The 15675-nt window shown below is 42.1% G+C and overlaps 1 long non-coding RNA gene and 2 pseudogenes across 1 annotated transcript; all 3 read left to right on the forward strand.

The window, feature by feature from the left end:
* Positions 1–3100: 3100 nt before the first annotated feature.
* LOC140582447 (uncharacterized) lies at positions 3101–8094 on the forward strand. Its single transcript, XR_011985416.1, has 3 exons — positions 3101–4568; positions 6473–6574; positions 7327–8094. It is a non-coding gene; the product is annotated as an uncharacterized lncRNA (long non-coding RNA).
* LOC140582572 (U2 spliceosomal RNA) lies at positions 6044–6172 on the forward strand (annotated as a pseudogene).
* On the forward strand, positions 6594–6724 carry LOC140582592 (U5 spliceosomal RNA; annotated as a pseudogene).
* Positions 8095–15675: the final 7581 nt, after the last annotated feature.

Below are 15675 nucleotides of genomic sequence, written 5' to 3' on the forward strand. Positions count from 1 at the left end.
CAGATATAATGGGTGGCAGCCTCATTGCTTTTTAATCACAACTTGGGATACAACAACAAATTTATTAATTTTGCTCATTTAATATTTCGATTTTAATTAGGCTTCATTTTTGGATATCCATGTTTACATAATATTTAGAATCCCACCGCAGTTGAGAATGGAATGCCACAGATATTAGTCTCCACGACATATCATTGCTTGTTTTATTTCAGGATTCCTTTGGTTGTTTAAATTGATTGCTCTGTATCAGTTGGCTTGGTGTGTTTTGAGATATATAACTGCCAAAGAGTCCTGAAAAGCTGATGGTTTAGATACCAGAATTAGTATGAGCAGGACTTAATGTGTGTTCTTATGGGGGGGATGTTAGAAGACATTGAGATTATTTATTCTATCTACATCCAATCTTAGCCTCCCACCCAAGATCACTCCATAGAGTACGAACCACCAAGATCCATTTTAGCTGTGGTAGCCAATATATTTGAGGTTTTATGCGCTTGTCCTATTCAACATCATAACAGTGAATTAAAAATCTACTAAATCAAAGGCAGTACCATGTCATGCTATGCAAATATACATATACATACAGCTCAGGCTCTTTTCTGCAAATATAAGGCTACAAGGCCAAGTGTGGGTAATCAAAATGGCCTTACATTAACAAATACATCACCCCAAAAAAGCATTACATGAGCAATCACAGCTATTCCATTTTTTTTTATCTCAACAGAGAACATCTTGCAAGGTCAGTATTTGGGAGAGTTTCCTTCATGACGGTGGGTGAAATATACCACAGCTGCAGAACAGCCCAGTCTTGGCAGAATAGCCACATTAATGAGCTCTTGAGCAAAGACCTTTACTCCCAAAGGGACAGAAAACTGTATCAGGCCATGCTGGCAAAGACCCTTGTTTCAAACCTGGTACCACTTTGCGTTGAATGCTGAAAAGGGCCCTTTAAATACATTAGGTATGTTATTTGATAAACTTGGGTTTACTTTACTCATAAAAAATAATACCCCAATTTACCCAAATGAGTGAGTACAAATATTGATTTGAAATATTAATTAATGTTAATATTCAAATTAATTAATATTAATATTAAAATATTAATTGATTTGAGTAAATCTTATAGGATGGTACTGTGACAGTAGGTAGATTATAGCTTTATTTATTTAAAATGTTTCCTAGAATTGGGTATACTTTACTTAAAAAGGGTTTAAAGTCAACCCAAAAAAGTGAGTGCAAATTGTTACATCATTCAATCTGAGTAAATTCTACAGTTTATTTTTTTGAAGTTCATGCACAGAATTACAGTACATTACAGTATTTTATCGGCAAGGTTGTCATAAATATTGCCCAGAAAGCATTTTTTCTACAGTATTGTACTATTTTAAACAGTATGTTACTGTAATAATGTCACTGTTTATTACAGCAGGGGTGCAGATTGAACCCATGACCCTGGAGGCGTGAGGCTATAGTAGGAGCAACGGGCCACTATTCATACTGTGAGAAATGATGTATGTTTAATCATACATTGTAACTGATATGTCGTTACACTGCTTGTGTATGCTTTGCACCTTGCCTTTCTCCCTTACTTGTGTTTCTTGTTCTCCACACCTTGTGAGCTTCAACATGAACTGATTGATTGTTTTTCATAAGGCCCCAGGTTAGTTAGGTCCAGTCTCCTGGAAAATCACTAGAATGTGTCCTTGGCTTTGGAAGCTAAGAGCATCTTATTTTCAGGGAGAGCCCTGTAATATTTATTTTAATAAATTATTTTTATTGATAAACCTTCATACTGATAATCCTCTTGTAGTGGTCCTAAAAGAAAACATGACTGAAGATATTATGTTTGTTTTATCCATTTCAGTACAGACACATTTCACGATTCAGTAACCTGACTTGTCCAATAGATGGCAGTGTAGTACTTCGACTAGGACGTGCTCTGGAAATTGCCGGTAAAAGCTGGTTTTCCATTTTAAACGTTTGTCTGACTGAAATGACCACGTTGTACATATGTAATCGTACTATACCTCTAACCTTCAGCGTTGTATTACCTGCCTTAATTATCTGCAGCAATAAAATATGTACGTGTAATTGGGCAGCTGCAAGTTAAGCAATCTGTCTGATTTTACATTAAAGTAGGCTGTACTGTTTGCAACAGTGATTTCAGCATTGCCCATGACGGTTTAAACGATTGTAAAAGGCATGTTGAGGTGAGTTTAACAAGTGTCATTTCATGTGCTGTATTATTCAGGTCTACACTAGTTAGACACTTGGTTAGTTGCTAATGCTGTCATGAAAGACTCCTTGAAGACTTTTGTAAAGTAGCAATGGAATAAAATTAAGGAATTTGCATAAATGGTAAAATAATCTACTTATATTATTGTCAAAATACATAATTTTGACCTTCGTAATTTAGTGCGCTGCCTAGAGGAAATTAATGAACAAATTAAACTGTGAAATCAAGTTTGTTGAAGTTATCTCCCTCCTTGTCGGGGGGTTGGGGGCACCTCCCTGAATTGAGTTTTTGCAGGTTGGGATGTCTGAATTATCCCACCTTAGGGAAGGGAGGGGGTGCTGACTGTGAAAGTTGGGGGGCGGCGACAGACGATCCGTAGCCACGCCCAACATACGATCTGTAGGCACGTGGCCACTTCCCTGCGTTTGATTGCTTTTATTTCTGTGTGGACAAATTTCCAGGATGCTGCACATTATTCGGGGGTGTGAGGGAGCTGTGGTTCATTTGCGGGAGTCTTTCGGGAGAGGTGTGATGTCTACATAAGATTATGTTTTAAAATGCGATCCAGTTGTTTAAATGTTCTGCCACTACACATTTCTATGCAGGACATAATTCATGGACTCAAACAGAGCAGTAGCACCAAAATGTATTGGTTATTTTAAGAAAGCAAGATAAATTACTGCGCATATGATACAGTAAAATGAGGTCAGTAAGAGCTTTTTTTAACGTTAGTACTGCTAAATCTCACTATTGCGGCGCGCGTCAGTCAGACGTAACACGCGAGAGTATGACAGACTGCGGTCAACGACGTTGTGTGGCGCGAGCGGCACGTGGTTGTCAACGGCCAGAGTCCACACCCTTTTACTAAGGGAGATGTACGACGTTTGAGCTCCGGCAAACAAAACCAAAACCGTATTTATTTTGATAATTTCTGCTTAGACTTTATTAAACTAATACATGTATGTTTCGTGGTAACTTATGTACTTATTGATGTAACTGAGTTTCGATAATTTAGAAGTTAATTGCGAATTTTTACCTGGTTAGCCAGTTCTTGCTAGTTGGCCCTAGCATTGCGTTGTGTTTTCGTTGGTGTGACTCTGGGTTTTTTGTCTGTTAATCTATTAATTACTACAGGGAAATTTACATCGTGTTTTATAGTGAGTGAGAAATACCTCTGTGTTAATATTTCGGGAAACTATTTTTCGGATTGTGTGATTTCCATACATGTATATTATATAGGCGTCACTTGGTTTACCATAACTTGGTGTTAACTGCAGATCTGATTAGTGATTCTGAAATTGCCCAGCACGTGTCACACTGTCTTCTGATTACTGGTTGCATTAACAACATGTCACATTATATGTAAGTCACAATATTTTGTCTGTCAGGTATAGAAATAATAATAATTTTTGGATAAATTCAGTTAAACTAATCGATAGTTAGCTGTGATAAGCTGCCCTACACACAAACGCTCTGACCCCAGAGGTAAGCTGACATGTACCCAAACACAATGATCACAGAGTTAAGCTGTCATCTACTCAAATGCCCTAATTCCAGAGGTAAAGCTCCAATCCAACCAACTGCATCCAACCAAGCGCCTTGACCCCAGAGTTAAGATGACATAAACCCAAACACCCTGATAATAGAGGTAAGCTTTCATCCACTCAGACGCCTTGATCCCAGAGGTAAGCTGCCGTCCACCAAGCGCCCTGGCCCTAGAGGTAAGCTCCCAAACACGCAACCGGCCCAACCACAGAGGTAAGCTGCTGTTCATCCAAGCACCCTGATCAGACAGGCAAGCCGCTGTCCGCCCAAACACCCTGATCCCAGATGTAGGCTGCCATCCACTTAAACACATTGTTCCCAGTAATCAGCCATTCACCCAACCATGCTGATCCCAGAGGCAAGCTGCAGTCTACCCAAACACGCAGGCCCCTGAGGTAAGCTCACATCCACCAAAATGCCCTAACCCCAGTGGCAAGCTGCTGTCCATCCAAAAATGCAGGCCCCTCATGTAAGCTCACATCCACCCAAATGTTCCAACCCCAGAGGCAAGCTGCTTTCAACTCAATCCCCTGACCCCAGAGGTAAGCTCGCTTCCACCCAAACACCCTGATCACAGAAGTAAGCTGACATTCACCCAAACCCCCAGGCCCCAGAAGGAAGCTGCCATCTACTTAAACGACCTACCCCCAGAGGTAAGTTGACATCCATCCAACTGCCTTGATCCTAGGCGAAAGCTGCCCCGGTACGTCTAGGTGGTGACACTCCATCCTACAGGGTTGACATGATGCATTTTCCTGAAGCACACAGAGGACACGTCGGGTTTTAGGTAAGTGTGTTTTGTTTTTCTGTGCGTGTGTTTTATTTGGTATGGATTTTATTTATTGACATGTAAAGATTTTACTGAGCACTGTTTTGGTTGATCACTGTTAGCACTTATTCATCAATGTTAACTTTATTAATATTTATTAACATTTTGATCTGTTGTGCTGTTTATTGTGCGATTAACCTATTTTATTCCCAAGGTTACTGATTTTATGTGTTTTGGGAAGGTGTATGATGCCGTTTTAGCCCAACTCTTGTGCAGAGCTTGGAAGTCTGCGGATGTGTTCCTTTTTAACCCTCTGGAGTCTAGGGGTAGGAAACACACTTTCACTAACTGGGGCATGCTCACACATTTCATTCAATATCAAAAACTTAATTCCTGGCAAATAAATTATTTCTTATATATTTGGTTTGGCAACAAACTCATCTTAATCTTAGTGTACTTTGTAAATATGTTAGATTTATGTGAAGTTTGTAATTTGATATTCAAAGTATAGACATTGCAAAATGCAGTTTGGAACACTTGCAGAAACATTATAAAACTACATTGTAAGCAATGCTGGCAGTTTGTTTTGATCCCAGATATCTGATCACCAAAGTCTTGGCTACATGAAGATGACTAACTGGTGTAGTTGCAATATTTATTTGGATAAATAAACAAGAAAAACCTAACTCATGTAACTATTTCTGGCTCCTTTCATTGAATATGTAGCAACTTTCATGTGAATGAATGAGCCATTGTCACCTGGCCACTTCCCTCCCCCTTTTATGGCGCTGATGGGGACGTATCTGGATCGCGTTTCACCGTTGCGTTGTTCATCAAATTACCATGCGAATGCAATCAGAATACGCGCTAATGCAGCTATTTAGAATGTGAATAGCGATCTTCGGGTGAGAGCGGTACTACACACCCCCAATGCAGATAAAACAAAGTAAGGTGACATGGTTTACTTTTTTGCCAATTTAACCTAATTTTAAAAAGTTTAATACTTCCAACAATGGACATTTTGAAAAGAATGCAGATTACAGATTTAGTCAGCATTTTTTTCATGTTTCTATAATAAGATTTCAGCGAGTTATGAACTGAAATACACAAGAAAGATCGTGGCATTGCCAACGATGCTGTCGACTCCAGAGGGTTAGAGGTCTTAACTTTTTAATAGCATGCATATAAGGTGACATTTTAATTGTTTTATTGACCATATAATTGTAATTAGGTTTAAATGGTGTATAATTGTATTTGCTGGTCTTATTGCCCTTTTCCTGTTTTATTGGTAATAGTTCTGCAGGTAGTTCTGTTTGTTTAATATTATCTTTGAAAGTCTTATTGTACTGTGTTGGCATGATTTGCATAGTGTGGGAATGTTTCAGCTTTATAGATTGTGATTATGTGTTAATGTAAGTAGTACAAGCATAATATTTATTATTCATGTATTTGAGCTGATTTACATTGTGTTTTGGTATGAAAAGGTTATTTTGATACGTCCCCCATGGAGGGGACCACATATTAAACAGATTTTTGGAACAGGGAGCCGGAAGTGGGGCTTGCCCCGTCTGCTCCAGGCATTGACCCGGTATTGCAGTGCTTCCAGGAACGCTGCACCTCTACTGCCCCCTGTTGTTGAAAGGCAGAACTGACTGACTGACTGACTGAGTGGGTGACTAATAGACTGAGTGCCTCTGGATGGCCAGCTAATTAGCCGCATGTGCTGTGAGGGAAGGGCCCTATCCGTGCGTGGCCCTCGTTTCCTGCCGGTTTTCTTTTTTTTTTATTTTTATTTTTTAAAGTAAGGTGACACGCTGTTTGTGCGGTGGGCAGCTGTGCTGAGGTAAAGCATGACATCATCTTTGCCTTTTGGAATTTTCCCTCATGTTTATTTAAATGATTGCTGTTTCTTGAGAGGACAGGAGGACAGGGAGGAGTCGGGGCCCCGACACTGGCGGCTGCGACACCCCTGGGCATTCTACTCTGAGCGGGGGGGGCACGGAGACCCAGCTAACGGCGACCCGGTAAGCGGCAGCCCCATATCGACTCGGGTCTCTCTTCATCCCGTATAAATCTTTCGCTTTTTACTAAAGATTTCCGTGGGGTATAGTCATAGTTGTTTGGGTTAATTCTGACTAGCACAAAAGTTTACAAGCCCTATTTTGGCAAGAGCTAATCATAAGAGCTAATCATAAGAGCTAATCATAAGAGCTAATCCTAATCATTTTCATCCTTGCCGTTTAAATCACTCATGAATAGATGTGTTTGTGAGAAATTGGTTTGTTTTAAGCATTTTAAATTTAAATAAATACTGCAATACTCATTGCAGAAATACATCTTTTCCAATATTGTGCAGCCTAATAATGAAGTACTTACTACTACGAGATATCTAACAACATACGATGCAACATTCAACAGGGGGTAGTGAAGTGATATGTGGCAGAGCAAAGTGCCAATTCGATGTGGGGCCGTGATTAGTATGTGGAGAATGCTGCAGCAGTATTACAAAATCAGCAAATCTTTTAAAAATAATAGTGATATAAATATATTATTTATTCATAAGTATATAGAATCAGTACACAAAGTATAAGTATATAAATATAAGCATATAAAGCATGTAAGTACATAAAGTATAAGTATATAAAGTTTAAGTATATAAAGTATATAAGTATAAAAATCAAGTATAAAAATGATATGAGTATAAAAAGTTTAAGGGCTCAGAGGACCGCTTCTCCTACTCATCAGAGTGGTTCTGGTGCCTGAACTTCTTTTTCAGAGCCTCTGATAAGATGGAGGTAATGTCGTCTGAGGCCATGGGCGTCCCCTGTGTCAGTCCCCTCCTTGGCACTGGCGTCCCACCTGGCGACCTCAGCACCGGGCGCAGTTTAACACGGGGCAGCTCCGCCAGGACATCCACCATGTTGGGGCCATTGGTGGTTCCTGCGCCACTTCCCTGACGATGACTCTGCTTGGGGCCCTGGATACTAGCAGGTGGAGGAGGAGGGGGCGGGAAACAGCTTGGAGCTGAAGTGGGGACTACAAAAGGAGTCCCAGTGGTCTGCGAACTGCTCCGTGATATATGTGGATCAGTCAGGGCACCAGCAAGCACGGAGATCTCAGACCTTAAACGGCCCACCTCGTCTTCGAGGGCAGCAATCTTTTTCCAAACTGCCGCCCACTCGGACCCTGCCTCTGCTGCAACAGCAGCATGCTGGAGATCCCCGTGTCCACTGGGGAGGTGGATGCCACTCCCGACCTTTGCAGGGGCGTTGCCATTTATAGCAACCCCCGTTGCAACAGTCGAGGATGGTGCAGTGGGCTTGCGCACACGAAAGCTGGAACGCTTAAAGCATCCCAGACAGGTGTGTAGAAAACCACGCAAGTGACTGAAAGGAGCCATTGCAGACATTATTTACAGCAATGGAACACAAACAGTAAATGAAGATCACCCAAATCAAGACCGAGAGAAATAAAAATTACAGCTTCTGCTTCCAGATATACGTAGCAACAACCAATGAGCACGCAGAACCATTCGAGGTCAACTTAGCCGACCGTTTCACGTTCTAAAGTTTACAGGATACAGTGGTACCTCAGAACTCGAATTTAAATTTTTTATTTTTTTTTCTCTCCCAAAATGGCGGCGCGTGCACACGCTGCAGCTTAAATTTAAATAAATACTGCAATACTCATTGCAGAAATAGATCTTTTCCAATATTGTGCAGCCTAATAATGAAGTACTTACTACTACGAGATATCTAACAACATACGATGCAACATTCAACAGGGGGTAGTGAAGTGATTCGTGGCTGATCAAAGTGCCAATTCGATGTGGGGCAGTGATTAGCATGTGGAGAATGCTGCAGCAGTATTACAAAATCAGCAACTCTTTTAAAAATAATAGTGATATAAATATATTATTTATTAATAAGTATATAGAATCAGTACACAAAGTATAAGTATATAAAGTTTAAGTATATAAAGTATATAAGTATAAAAATCTTAAGTATAAAAATGATATAAGTATAAAAATGTTATAAGTATAAAAATGTTATAAGTATAAAAAATTTAAGTAAAAAAAGTTTAAGTAAAAAAGGTTTAAAGGCCTCAGAGGACTGCTGCTCCTACTCATCAGAGTGGTTCTGATGCTTGAACTTTTTCTTCAGAGCCTCTGCTAAAATGGCAGCAAAGTCCTCTGAGGGCATGGGCGTCCCCTGCGTCAGTCCCCTCCTGGTCACTGGCGTCCCACCTGGCGACCTCAGCACTGGGCGCAGTTTAATGTGCGGCAGCTCCGCCAGAACATCCACCATGTTGGGGCCATTGGTGGGTCCTGTGCCACTTCCCTGAGGATGACTCCTCTTCTGCTTCGGGCCCTGGATATTAGCAGGCGGAGGAGGAGGAGGAGGGGGCGGGAAACAGCTTGGAGCTGAAGTGGGGACTACAAAAGGAGTCCCAGTGGTCTGCGAACTGCTCCGGGATATATGTGGATCAGTCAGGGCACCAGCAAGCACGGAGATCTCAGACCTTAAACGGCCCACCTCGTCTTCGAGGGCAGCAATCTTTTTCCAAACTGCCGCCCACTCGGACCCTGCCTCTGCTGCAACAGCAGCATGCTGGAGATCCCCGTGTCCACTGGGGAGGTGGATGCCACTCCCGACCTTTGCAGGGGCGTTGCCATTTATAGCAACCCCCGTTGCAACAGTCGAGGATGGTGCAGTGGGCTTGCGCACACGAAAGCTGGAACGCTTAAAGCATCCCAGACAGGTGTGTAGAAAACCACGCAAGTGACTGAAAGGAGCCATTGCAGACATTATTTAAAGCAATGGAACACAAACAGTAAATGAAGATCACCCAAATCAAGACCGAGAGAAATAAAAATTACAGCTTCTGCTTCCAGATATACGTAGCAACAACCAATGAGCACGCAGAACCATTCGAGGTCAACTTAGCCGACCGTTTCACGTTCTAAAGTTTACAGGATACAGTGGTACCTCAGAACTCGAATTTAAATTTTTTATTTTTTTTTCTCTCCCAAAATGGCGGCGCGTGCACACGCTGCGGCTTAAATTTAAATAAATACTGCAATACTCATTGCAGAAATAGATCTTTTCCAATATTGTGCAGCCTAATAATGAAGTACTTACTACTACGAGATATCTAACAACATACGATGCAACATTCAACAGGGGGTAGTGAAGTGATTCGTGGCTGATCAAAGTGCCAATTCGATGTGGGGCAGTGATTAGCATGTGGAGAATGCTGCAGCAGTATTACAAAATCAGCAACTCTTTTAAAAATAATAGTGATATAAATATATTATTTATTAATAAGTATATAGAATCAGTACACAAAGTATAAGTATATAAAGTTTAAGTATATAAAGTATATAAGTATAAAAATCTTAAGTATAAAAATGATATAAGTATAAAAATGTTATAAGTATAAAAAATTTAAGTAAAAAAAGTTTAAGTAAAAAAGGTTTAAAGGCCTCAGAGGACTGCTGCTCCTACTCATCAGAGTGGTTCTGATGCTTGAACTTTTTCTTCAGAGCCTCTGCTAAAATGGCAGCAAAGTCCTCTGAGGGCATGGGCGTCCCCTGCGTCAGTCCCCTCCTGGTCACTGGCGTCCCACCTGGCGACCTCAGCACTGGGCGCAGTTTAATGTGCGGCAGCTCCGCCAGAACATCCACCATGTTGGGGCCATTGGTGGGTCCTGTGCCACTTCCCTGAGGATGACTCCTCTTCTGCTTCGGGCCCTGGATATTAGCAGGCGGAGGAGGAGGGGGCGGGAAACAGCTTGGAGCTGAAGTGGGGACTACAAAAGGAGTCCCAGTGGTCTCCGAACTGCTCCGGGATATATGTGGATCAGTCAGGGCACCAGCAAGCACGGAGATCTCAGACCTTAAACGGCCCACCTCGTCTTCGAGGGCAGCAATCTTTTTCCAAACTGCCGCCCACTCGGACCCTGCCTCTGCTGCAACAGCAGCATGCTGGAGATCCCCGTGTCCACTGGGGAGGTGGATGCCACTCCCGACCTTTGCAGGGGCGTTGCCATTTATAGCAACCCCCGTTGCAACAGTCGAGGATGGTGCAGTGGGCTTGCGCACACGAAAGCTGGAACGCTTAAAGCATCCCAGACAGGTGTGTAGAAAACCACGCAAGTGACTGAAAGGAGCCATTGCAGAAATTATTTAAAGCAATGGAACACAAACAGTAAATGAAGATCACCCAAATCAAGACCGAGAGAAATAAAAATTACAGCTTCTGCTTCCAGATGTACGTAGCAACAACCAATGAGCACGCAGAACCATTCGAGGTCAACTTAGCCGACCGTTTCACGTTCTAAAATTTACAGGATACAGTGGTACCTCAGAACTCGAATTTAAATTATTATTTTTTTTTTCTCTCCCAAAATGGTGGCGCGTGCACACGCTGCGGCTTAAATTTAAATAAATACTGCAATACTCATTGCAGAAATAGATCTTTTCCAATATTGTGCAGCCTAATAATGAAGTACTTACTACTACGAGATATCTATCAACATACGATGCAACATTCAACAGGGGGTAGTGAAGTGATTCGTGGCTGATCAAAGTGCCAATTCGATGTGGGGCAGTGATTAGCATGTGGAGAATGCTGCAGCAGTATTACAAAATCAGCAACTCTTTTAAAAATAATAGTGATATAAATATATTATTTATTAATAAGTATATAGAATCAGTACACAAAGTATAAGTATATAAAGTTTAAGTATATAAAGTATATAAGTATAAAAATCTTAAGTATAAAAATGATATAAGTATAAAAATGTTATAAGTATAAAAATGTTATAAGTATAAAAAGTTTAAGTAAAAAAGGTTTAAAGGCCTCAGAGGACTGCTGCTCCTACTCATCAGAGTGGTTCTGATGCTTGAACTTTTTCTTCAGAGCCTCTGCTAAAATGGCAGCAAAGTCCTCTGAGGGCATGGGCGTCCCCTGCGTCAGTCCCCTCCTGGTCACTGGCGTCCCACCTGGCGACTCAGCACTGGGCGCAGTTTAATGTGCGGCAGCTCCGCCAGAACATCCACCATGTTGGGGCCATTGGTGGGTCCTGTGCCACTTCCCTGAGGATGACTCCTCTTCTGCTTCGGGCCCTGGATATTAGCAGGCGGAGGAGGAGGAGGAGGGGGCGGGAAACAGCTTGGAGCTGAAGTGGGGACTACAAAAGGAGTCCCAGTGGTCTGCGAACTGCTCCGGGATATATGTGGATCAGTCAGGGCACCAGCAAGCACGGAGATCTCAGACCTTAAACGGCCCACCTCGTCTTCGAGGGCAGCAATCTTTTTCCAAACTGCCGCCCACTCGGACCCTGCCTCTGCTGCAACAGCAGCATGCTGGAGATCCCCGTGTCCACTGGGGAGGTGGATGCCACTCCCGACCTTTGCAGGGGCGTTGCCATTTATAGCAACCCCCGTTGCAACAGTCGAGGATGGTGCAGTGGGCTTGCGCACACGAAAGCTGGAACGCTTAAAGCATCCCAGACAGGTGTGTAGAAAACCACGCAAGTGACTGAAAGGAGCCATTGCAGACATTATTTAAAGCAATGGAACACAAACAGTAAATGAAGATCACCCAAATCAAGACCGAGAGAAATAAAAATTACAGCTTCTGCTTCCAGATATACGTAGCAACAACCAATGAGCACGCAGAACCATTCGAGGTCAACTTAGCCGACCGTTTCACGTTCTAAAGTTTACAGGATACAGTGGTACCTCAGAACTCGAATTTAAATTTTTTATTTTTTTTTCTCTCCCAAAATGGCGGCACGTGCGCACGCTGCGGCTTAAATTTAAATAAATACTGCAATACTCATTGCAGAAATAGATCTTTTCCAATATTGTGCAGCCTAATAATGAAGTACTTACTACTACGAGATATCTAACAACATACGATGCAACATTCAACAGGGGGTAGTGAAGTGATTCGTGGCTGATCAAAGTGCCAATTCGATGTGGGGCAGTGATTAGCATGTGGAGAATGCTGCAGCAGTATTACAAAATCAGCAACTCTTTTAAAAATAATAGTGATATAAATATATTATTTATTAATAAGTATATAGAATCAGTAAACAAAGTATAAGTATATAAAGTTTAAGTATATAAAGTATATAAGTATAAAAATCTTAAGTATAAAAATGATATAAGTATAAAAATGTTATAAGTATAAAAATGTTATAAGTATAAAAAATTTAAGTAAAAAAAGTTTAAGTAAAAAAGGTTTAAAGGCCTCAGAGGACTGCTGCTCCTACTCATCAGAGTGGTTCTGATGCTTGAACTTTTTCTTCAGAGCCTCTGCTAAAATGGCAGCAAAGTCCTCTGAGGGCATGGGCGTCCCCTGCGTCAGTCCCCTCCTGGTCACTGGCGTCCCACCTGGCGACCTCAGCACTGGGCGCAGTTTAATGTGCGGCAGCTCCGCCAGAACATCCACCATGTTGGGGCCATTGGTGGGTCCTGTGCCACTTCCCTGAGGATGACTCCTCTTCTGCTTCGGGCCCTGGATATTAGCAGGCGGAGGAGGAGGAGGAGGGGGCGGGAAACAGCTTGGAGCTGAAGTGGGGACTACAAAAGGAGTCCCAGTGGTCTGCGAACTGCTCCGGGATATATGTGGATCAGTCAGGGCACCAGCAAGCACGGAGATCTCAGACCTTAAACGGCCCACCTCGTCTTCGAGGGCAGCAATCTTTTTCCAAACTGCCGCCCACTCGGACCCTGCCTCTGCTGCAACAGCAGCATGCTGGAGATCCCCGTGTCCACTGGGGAGGTGGATGCCACTCCCGACCTTTGCAGGGGTGTTGCCATTTATAGCAACCCCCGTTGCAACAGTCGAGGATGGTGCAGTGGGCTTGCGCACACGAAAGCTGGAACGCTTAAAGCATCCCAGACAGGTGTGTAGAAAACCACGCAAGTGACTGAAAGGAGCCATTGCAGACATTATTTAAAGCAATGGAACACAAACAGTAAATGAAGATCACCCAAATCAAGACCGAGAGAAATAAAAATTACAGCTTCTGCTTCCAGATATACGTAGCAACAACCAATGAGCACGCAGAACCATTCGAGGTCAACTTAGCCGACCGTTTCACGTTCTAAAGTTTACAGGATACAGTGGTACCTCAGAACTCGAATTTAAATTTTTTATTTTTTTTTCTCTCCCAAAATGGCGGCGCGTGCACACGCTGCAGCTTAAATTTAAATAAATACTGCAATACTCATTGCAGAAATAGATCTTTTCCAATATTGTGCAGCCTAATAATGAAGTACTTACTACTACGAGATATCTAACAACATACGATGCAACATTCAACAGGGGGTAGTGAAGTGATTCGTGGCTGATCAAAGTGCCAATTCGATGTGGGGCAGTGATTAGCATGTGGAGAATGCTGCAGCAGTATTACAAAATCAGCAACTCTTTTAAAAATAATAGTGATATAAATATATTATTTATTAATAAGTATATAGAATCAGTACACAAAGTATAAGTATATAAAGTTTAAGTATATAAAGTATATAAGTATAAAAATCTTAAGTATAAAAATGATATAAGTATAAAAATGTTATAAGTATAAAAATGTTATAAGTATAAAAAATTTAAGTAAAAAAAGTTTAAGTAAAAAAGGTTTAAAGGCCTCAGAGGACTGCTGCTCCTACTCATCAGAGTGGTTCTGATGCTTGAACTTTTTCTTCAGAGCCTCTGCTAAAATGGCAGCAAAGTCCTCTGAGGGCATGGGCGTCCCCTGCGTCAGTCCCCTCCTGGTCACTGGCGTCCCACCTGGCGACCTCAGCACTGGGCGCAGTTTAATGTGCGGCAGCTCCGCCAGAACATCCACCATGTTGGGGCCATTGGTGGGTCCTGTGCCACTTCCCTGAGGATGACTCCTCTTCTGCTTCGGGCCCTGGATATTAGCAGGCGGAGGAGGAGGAGGAGGGGGCGGGAAACAGCTTGGAGCTGAAGTGGGGACTACAAAAGGAGTCCCAGTGGTCTGCGAACTGCTCCGGGATATATGTGGATCAGTCAGGGCACCAGCAAGCACGGAGATCTCAGACCTTAAACGGCCCACCTCGTCTTCGAGGGCAGCAATCTTTTTCCAAACTGCCGCCCACTCGGACCCTGCCTCTGCTGCAACAGCAGCATGCTGGAGATCCCCGTGTCCACTGGGGAGGTGGATGCCACTCCCGACCTTTGCAGGGGCGTTGCCATTTATAGCAACCCCCGTTGCAACAGTCGAGGATGGTGCAGTGGGCTTGCGCACACGAAAGCTGGAACGCTTAAAGCATCCCAGACAGGTGTGTAGAAAACCACGCAAGTGACTGAAAGGAGCCATTGCAGACATTATTTAAAGCAATGGAACACAAACAGTAAATGAAGATCACCCAAATCAAGACCGAGAGAAATAAAAATTACAGCTTCTGCTTCCAGATATACGTAGCAACAACCAATGAGCACGCAGAACCATTCGAGGTCAACTTAGCCGACCGTTTCACGTTCTAAAATTTACAGGATACAGTGGTACCTCAGAACTCGAATTTAAATTTTTTATTTTTTTTTCTCTCCCAAAATGGCGGCGCGTGCACACGCTGCGGCTTAAATTTAAATAAATACTGCAATACTCATTGCAGAAATAGATCTTTTCCAATATTGTGCAGCCTAATAATGAAGTACTTACTACTACGAGATATCTAACAACATACGATGCAACATTCAACAGGGGGTAGTGAAGTGATTCGTGGCTGATCAAAGTGCCAATTCGATGTGGGGCAGTGATTAGCATGTGGAGAATGCTGCAGCAGTATTACAAAATCAGCAACTCTTTTAAAAATAATAGTGATATAAATATATTATTTATTAATAAGTATATAGAATCAGTAAACAAAGTATAAGTATATAAAGTTTAAGTATATAAAGTATATAAGTATAAAAATCTTAAGTATAAAAATGATATAAGTATAAAAATGTTATAAGTATAAAAATGTTATAAGTATAAAAAATTTAAGTAAAAAAAGTTTAAGTAAAAAAGGTTTAAAGGCCTCAGAGGACTGCTGCTCCTACTCATCAGAGTGGTTCTGATGCTTGAACTTTTTCTTCAGAGCCTC

This window comes from Paramormyrops kingsleyae, chromosome 24, assembly GCF_048594095.1.
Source record: "Paramormyrops kingsleyae isolate MSU_618 chromosome 24, PKINGS_0.4, whole genome shotgun sequence".
Classification (NCBI taxonomy): domain Eukaryota; kingdom Metazoa; phylum Chordata; class Actinopteri; order Osteoglossiformes; family Mormyridae; genus Paramormyrops; species Paramormyrops kingsleyae.